Genomic DNA, 8,974 nt, shown 5'->3' on the forward strand with positions numbered 1-8,974 from the left:
ATGTCCTGAATGGTTTTGCCTAGGTTTTCTTCTAGGGTTTTTATGGTGTTAGGTCTTATGTTTAAGTCTTTAATCCATCTGGAGTTAATTTTAGTGTAAGATATGAGGAAGGGGTCCAGTTTTTGCCTTTTGCACATGGCTAGCCAGTTTTCCCAACAGCATTTAAAAATGCCCATCATCACTGGTCATTAGAGAAATGTAAATCAAAACCACATTGAGATACCAACTGATGCCAGTTATCAGGGAGATCATTAAAAAAATCTGGAGACACTGGAGAGGATGTGGAGAAATAGGAACACTGTAATACTGTTGGAGGGAGCGTAAGTTAGTTCAACCATTGTGGAAGACAGTATGGCGATTCCTCAAGGACCTAGAAATAGAAATTCCATTTGACCCAGCAATTGCATTACTGGGTATATATTCAAAGGATTATAAATCATTCTACTATAAAGACATACGCACATGCATGTTCATTATGGCACTGTTTACAATAGCAAAGACTTGGAACCAACCCAAATACCCATCAATGATAGACTGGACAAGGAAAATGTGGCACATATACACCATGGAATACTATGCAGCCATAAAAAACAATGATTTCATGTCCTTTGTAAGGTCATGGATTAATCTGGAAACCATCGTGCTCAGCAAACTGACACAAGAACAGAAAATCAAACACTGCATGTTCTCAAACTAGATGGGTGTTGAACAATAAGAACACATGGACACAGGAGGAAAGCACCACACACTGGGACCTGTTGGTGGGGAATAGAAGAGGGACAGCATGGGGTAGGGACTTGGGTAGGGATAACATGGGGAGAAAGGCCAGATATAGGTGATGGGGGGATGGAGGCAGCAAAGAACACTGCCATGTACATACCTATGCAACAATTCTGCATGTTCTGCACATGTACTCCAGAACCTAAAGTACAATAATCTATATACATATATATATATATTTATATATACACACACACACACACACACACATATATGGAAAAAACAACATATAGAATGTGAGAAAATAGTTGGAAATAATATATCTGATAAGGCATTAATATTGAGAATACATAGCAAATTCCTACAACTCAACAAAATAAAGACATATAACTCAATACTAAAACGGGCAACAGACTTGAATAAACATTTCACCACAGAAGGGATACATATGGCCAGGAAACCTATGAAAAGATTGTCAAAGCCACTATCCATTGGAGAAATGCAAATCAAGACCACAATGAGATATTATTTCCCAGCTGTTGGAATTGCTATTATTATTATTATTATTATTATTATTTTTTCAGACGGAGTTTCACTCTTGTTACCCAGGCTGGAGTGCAATGGCGCAATCTCGGCTCACCGCAACCTCCGCCTCTTGGGTTCAGGCAATTCTCCTGCCTCAGCCTCCTGAGCAGCTGGGACTACAGGCATGCGCCACCATGCCCAGATAATGTTTTGTATTTTTAGTAGGGACGGGGTTTCACCATGTTGACCAGGATGGTCTTGATCTCTTGACCTCGTGATCCACCCGCCTCGGCCTCCCAAAGTGCTGGCATTACAGGCTTGAGCCACCGCGCCTGGCTAGAATGGCTATTATTAAAATTTTTAAAAATAAAGCCAAAAAAAACAAGGATTGATAAAGATGTTGAAAAATTGGAACCCTTGAGCATTGCTGGTAGGAATGTAAAATAGTGCAGTCCGTGGAAAATAGGTGATGTTTCCTTAAAAATTTAAACATAGGAATGCCAGATGATTCAGCAATTTTATCTTAAGCATATACCAAAAAAATTGAAAGCAGAGATTCAGATACTTGTACAAAAATATTCACAGCAGCATTATTAACCAAAGCCAAAAGGTGAAAACAACTCAAATGTCCATTAACAAATAAATTGGTAAACAAAATGTAACATAAACTTACAATGGAATATTATTTAGTCTTAATAATATAATTCTAATACATGATAAAAAATAAATGAACTTTAATAAAATTATGCTAAGTAAAATATATAGACATAACAGGACAAGTTATTATATGATTTTATTTACATTAGATACTCTAGAATAGGCAAATTTGTAGAGACAGAGTAGAATAGAGGTTACCAGGAGCTGAGGGTGTAAAGAATGGGGAATGATTGCTAAACAGGTATGTAGATCTGTTTGGGATGATTTTTAAAGTTCTGAAAATAGATAGTTTTACAGCACTGCAAATATGTTTAATGCCACTAAAATTTGCACTTAGATTGTAAATTTTATGTTATATATACTTTACCACAATTTTTTAAGCTTACCAAAAAAGATAGAGACTATTAGTGAGCTGGAATGTAAAGCCAGGGAATGCTCATGAAACATATCACAAAATACCAAAAGACTCAAAGTATGAAATAAACAATAGGATATATTTACAATAGAATCAGAGATTCCAGTATCCACCTAATAGAAATTTCAGTTTAAAAATGGAGAGAGTGAATGAATGTACAAACAAAAATTTGATTTAAGCTTTTCAAAACCAATTGGAAATTAGATAAACTCACTTATTCAAAAGCAGAAAGTTTCATATTAGACCAAAAAAAATTTAGTTAAATAATATTTATAAGAGATACATTTAATACAAAATGAAATCTTAAAATTATATATATATATATATAATGGATATTTAAATTCATTTGTGTATATTAATGCAAAGGAAATATATAAATGTTATTTAGACAAAATACATTATATAAAATAAATATGCCAAGACTAGAGTCATATCCTGACACAACTCTTGTCCTGGTGTGCTAGATTACTCGGAGAGAATCTACTGGTCTTGATTCACTGGCAGGGGCAGTCAGTGCTCTCATTAGTGCCCAGATCAGAAATATATATTTTTAAAAAATAAAATAAAAAATAAAAATAATAAAAAATCAAATAAATAATTTAGAATGGCACATACTGATTAAAAGATAAAATTTATAAAAATATGCTACAATCTTTAATCATAATATGCCTAATCATATATCACTAAAGTATATAAAACAGAGATCATATAAATCAGAAGAAAAATTGACAAATCCACAATTACTGGGAAAAACTTTTAAACATTCCTTTTAGACAGCAACAATTTAAAAGGAATCACACCTGTGCAAAGCTAAAGCCTATATGAACTAAACATTATGTTAAGACAAATGTAGAATCCTGAATGTAGCAAAGAAAGAGCATGCCTTATTTTCAAACACAAAGTCATAGTCACAAATACCATAGTTAACAATAATATATAGTTTAAATAGCTAGAGGGAGGATATTGAATGTTTGCAACACAAAGAAATGATAAATGTTTGAGATGATGTACATGCGAATTACATTGATCTGATCACTAAGTATTATATATATTAAAATATGACTATGTACCCCCCTGTAAATATGTACATTTATTACTTGTAAAATTAAAAAATAAATAAGATTTTTAAAATTTAAAAAATAGCATAATGTACCCTGAGTAATAGAAAGGAAAAAGAATAAAAATGAGTGAGCAGAGCCTTAGAGAACTGCAGGACACCATCCAGCATAACAACATACACATAATAGGAGTAACAAAGGGAGAGTAGAGAGAGAAAGTAACAGAAAGAATATCTGAAGAAATAATGGCTAAATTAGAAAGCCCTAATTTAGAAATCCCTAAGTTTTATATAAAAAAAAAATCATCTACACATCCAAGAAGCTCAGTGGACTTTACGTAAGATTAAAGCTAAAGAGATCAAACTCTAGACAAACCAAATCAGACTGGCAAGACAAACACAAAGAGAGAATCTTAAAAGCAGTAAGAGAGAAGCAACTCATCATGACCAAGGACCCTTAATAAGATAAATAGCTGATTTATCAGGAAAAACTATGAAGGCCAGAGGACAGTCAGATGACTTATTCAAAATGCTGAAATAATAATACTTTTAGTCAAGAATTTTATATCTAACAAAATTATCCTTCAAAAATGAAAGAAATCAAGGCACCTCCAGATAAACAAAAACTGATGGCATGTATAATTAGTAGATCTCCCCAACAAGAAAAACTAAAGGAAATTCCTCAGATTGAAAGGAAAGGTCATAAAACTGTAATATGAACTCACACATGAAAAATAAAGGACACCAACAAAGTTGCCTGTGCAGGTAAATATAGAAGATAGTATAAATTTTCTTTGGAACTATTTTTTTCTATCTGATTTAAAATACAACTGCATAAAGCAATAATTACAAATTTATGTTGATGATCACAAAGATATAATTTTTTATCATAACAGTATAAAAAGGAAAAATAGATCTGTATAAAAATGACATTTTTGTTGTTTTTAAACAAAGAATTAACATATGACACAGAAATTTCACTGTTTATACTCAAAAGAATTGAAAGAAAAGACTTAAACAGATACCTGTACCACAATGTTCATAACAGCATTATCAACTAAAGCCAAAATGTAGAAACAACTCAAATGTCCAACAACAAATAAATAGATATACAAAATTTGGCAGAAACTTATTGAAATAAAGTTGGCATTAATATGAAATAGATTCCTATAAATTAATATGTTAATTGTAATCATGAGAGCAACCACAATAAAAATAACTAAATAAATAGTAAAATAAATTACAGGAGAATGACAATGGTACACTAGAAATTATCTAGTATGCCAGAAAAAGCAGGAATGAAGAAATGGAGGAATAAAAAAGATGTAAGAAATATAAAAAACAAACAGCAAAATGAAGAAAAGTAAGTCCACTTTCATCAGTAATTATATTAAATGTAAATGGACAAAACATTCTAATAAAGAGGCTGGATATGGTGGTTCATGCCTGTAATCCCAGCACTTTGGGAGGCTGAGGCGGGTGCATCACCTGAGTTCAGGAGATTGAGACCAGCCTAACCAACATAGAGAAACCCCATCTCTACTAGAATACAAAATTAGCTGGGCATGGTGGTTGATGCCTGTAATCCCAGCTACTCTGGAGTCTGAGGCAGGAGAATCGCTTGAACCTGGGAGGCCAAGGTTGCAGTGAGCCGAGATCCTGTCATTGCACTCCAGCCTGGGCAACAAGAGTGAAACTGTCTCAAAAAAAAAAAAATCTAATAAAGAGATTGGAATCTATAAGAGATTAATCTTAGATTCAAAGACAAATATATTTAAAGAGTTTATTTTCAATATACAAGGAATAGAAAAAGATATTCCATGCAAACAGTAACCAAAGGAAAGCTGAACTTGCTATACGAATATCAAACAAAATAGAATTTATGACAAAAGTTGAAAATAGAGAAAAAGAAGAAAATTTTATAATGATAAAATTGTTAATCTGTCCATTAATCTGTCAAGAAGATACAGCCATTATAACATATATGCAACTAAGTAAAGATCCCCAAAACACATGAAGCAAAACTTGACAAAATTGGAGGAATAGACAATTCAACAATATTAATTGGCAATTTTAATATGAGTTGATTGTCCTTTATTCAAAATGCTTGGGACCTGAAGTGTTTCAAGTTTTAGATTTTTTTAGATTTTGGAATAATCACATTATTCTTACTGGTTGAGCATCCCAAATCCAAAAGTACCAAAATTAACATGCTTCAATGAGCTCCTCTGAGCATCATATTGGTACTCAATAAGTTTCTAATTCTGAAGTAGTTCAGATTCTGGATTCTTTGATTTGGGATGATCAATCTTTACTTCATTGTTAGTAATGCATATGCCCAGAACAACCAGGCAAAAAATAAGAAAGGATTAGCTGGGTGTGGTGGTGCACACTTGTAATCCCAGCTACTTGGGAGGCTGAGGCAGGAGAATTGCTTCAACTCGGGAGGCAGAGGTTGCAGTGAGACAAGATTGCACCACTGCACTCCAGCCTGGGAGGCAGAGGGTGACTCCATTTCCCCCACTCCCCCAAAAAAGTATAATGGTGGTTGTATAAGGTATTTGTAGATGCGGTTTATGAGGTTGCTATGGCAGTTTCCTTCTATTCTTGATCTCAAAACTCTCTAAAAAGCTACAAAAATGAAAACTGTGTGTTCCTAGCATAAGCATAGACATACAGATCAATAAATTAGCATAAAAATTTCAGAAAGAAACCTACATATTATTGGTCAATTGATTATCAATAATGGAGTCGAGACAATTCAATTTGGAAAAGAATCATCTTTTCAACAAATAATGCTGGGGTAACTGGTTATCCACAAGCAAAAGAATAAATCTGAATCCTACCTAATGCCACATACAAAAATGAATACAGAGGAGGGGATCCAAGATGGCTGAATAGATACAGCTCCAGCACACAACACCCAGCAAGAGAGACACAGAAATCCAGAGATCTGCTAGCTCCAACCGAGGTACCAGGTGCATTTCAACGGGTCTGGTCCAATGGTGAGCAAAGTCCACTTAAGGCAGACCAAGGGGAGGGGTGCTGGTTCACCCAGAAAGTGCATCTGACCGGTGAGTCAGAGGCTCCCCCTCTGGCACTCCAGTCCAGATACAGTGCTTCCCCCAAAGCCTCAGCAATACACAGAACAGGGATCTTTGTCAGTCAAGTGCCAGGAATTACAAATGCAGAGTTGAATAATAATCCAGGATGGTGTCCCGGATTTGTGCACAGACCTAAACAGACACATAAGCCCAAAAGGCGGCCGGGAGAACCTGCAGACTGAGCTATTGCCTCCTCCCCCGACCCGGAGAGAGAGGGAGCTGTAAGCAGGAGCAGCTGGGCGGACCCCTACCCCATGAGTGGAGAGAGAGGAAGCCAAAAGGGAGAGATGGCTGGGTGCTGCTGGGTGGGTCCCTCCCCTCCCCACACAAACCCTAGAGGGCTGAAACTCTGACTCTAGTGGGTTGGGGAGCCAGTGCCACAGTCTAAGCTGAACTCTGAATGATCCAGCCCAGTGGAGGAAGGGCACAACCCACCATTAGAGGGGTGGGACTGGGCTACATGTTTTAACAAAAACACAGGAAGCCCATGTAGCAATGGGACCGTGTTCTTGACAACCCAGCAGCGCCTACAGGTCAGCGGAAGAGGCAGGCCTAATCTCCCGACATAAGCAAAAAAGACACAGGAAGCTTCCCTAGTAACCTGAAGGAGTCCCTATAAACCCAGTAGCGTCTCCACAGGCAAACAAGCGACCTCATCAAGCAGCTCCCTGACAACACAGCCAGGTAAACCCACAAAGATGGGAAAAAAAACAAAAAAAGATGAAACCATCAAAGACCAGAACACCTCTTCTCCTTCAAGGGATCACAACTCCTCAACAACACAGGATCACACCATGACTGAGAAGGAGTGCAAAAAATTGACAGAAACAGGCTTCAGAAGGTGGTTAATAACAAACTTTTCTGAGCTAAAGGAACACGTTCTAACTCAATGCAAAGAAACCAAAACCCTTGAAAAAAGATTAGACGAAATTCTAACTAGAATAACCAGCTTAGAGAAGAACATAAACAACTTGATGGAGTTGAAAAACACAGCATGAGAACTATGTGAAGCAAACACAAGTTTTAACAGAAGAAAGGATATCAGAGATTGAAGCTCAACTCAATGAAATAAAAATATGTGAAAAGACCTAACCTATGCTTGATAGGTGTACCTGAATATGATGGGTAGAATCAATCCAAGCTGGAAAGCACACTCCATGATATGATCCAGGAGAACTTCCCAAATCTAGCAAGGCAGTCCAAATTTCAAATTCAAGAAATACAGAGGACACCACAAAGATATTCCTCAAGAAGAGTAAACCCAAGGCACATAGTTGTCAGATTCACCAGGGTTGAAATGAAGGTAAAAATGCTAAGGGCAGCCAGAGAGAAAGGTCAGGTCACCCACAGAGGGAAGCCAATCAGACTCACAGCGGATCTCTGCAGAAACCCTACAAGCTAGAAGATAATGGGGGCTGATATTCAACATCCTTAAAGAAAAGAACTTGCAACCCAGAATCTCATATCCAGCCAAACTAAGCTTTGTAAGTGAAGGGAAAATAAAATCCTTTATGGATAAGCAATTATTGAGAGATTTTGTCACCACCAGACCTGCCCTACAAGAGGTCCTGAAAGAAACACTAAACATGAAAAGGAACAAGTACCAGTCACTGCAAAAGCAAACCAGTGGGCAAAGACCAAAAATGCAATGAAGAAAATGAGTCAACTAATGGGAAAGAAAACCAGCCAGTAACAAAATGGCAGGATCAAATTCACACATAACAATAGTAACATTGAATGTAAATGGACTAAACACCCCAATCAAAAGACACAGACTGGCAAATTGGATAAATATTCAGAACCAATCGGTGTGCTGTATTCAAGAAACCCATCTCACATACAAAGACATATATATACTCAAAATAAAGGGATGGAAGAAGGTTTACCAAGCAAATAGAGAAGAAAAAAAAAGCAGGGGTTGCCATCCTAGTCTCTGATAAAATGGACTTCAAACCAACAAAGATCAAAAGAGACAAAGAAGAACACTACATAATGGTAAAAGGATCAATCCAACAAGAAGAGCTAACTATCCTAAATATATACGCACCCAACACAGGAGCACCCAGATACATAAAGCAAGTTCTTTATGACCTAAAATGAGATTTAGACTCCCACACAATAATAGTGGGAGATTTCAACACTCCACTGTCAATATTAGACAGATCAACAAGACAGAATTCATTAAGAAAATACAAATAAAAACCACAATGAGATGTTACTTTACACCCACTAGGATATTTATAATTAAAAAAACAAAAAACAGAAAGTAACAAGTGTTGATAGGATACGGGGAAATTAGAATTTTTGTGCATTGCTTGTGGGGATATAAATAAATGAACTAATATGTTTAATAAAGAAACACAGGAAGTAACAGCACAATAAACAACAAAACTACAAGGACAGAATGAATAAATATCAAAGCCTGAAGCATGAATTAGAAAATCAAAATTCAATAAAACCAAAAAAAAAAAATTAACACAACAAAGTATACAACCT

General features: G+C 35.9%; 1 non-coding gene across 1 annotated transcript; it reads left to right on the forward strand.

Moving 5' to 3' along the window:
* Positions 1-2,732: 2,732 nt before the first annotated feature.
* On the forward strand, positions 2,733-2,863 carry LOC119473130. The gene has a single exon (XR_005202323.1). It is a non-coding gene; the product is annotated as a small nucleolar RNA SNORA3/SNORA45 family (small nucleolar RNA).
* The last annotated feature ends 6,111 nt before the right edge of the window (positions 2,864-8,974 follow it).

Source organism: Cebus imitator, unplaced genomic scaffold (assembly GCF_001604975.1).
Source record: "Cebus imitator isolate Cc_AM_T3 unplaced genomic scaffold, Cebus_imitator-1.0 Scaffold134, whole genome shotgun sequence".
NCBI lineage: Eukaryota > Metazoa > Chordata > Mammalia > Primates > Cebidae > Cebus > Cebus imitator.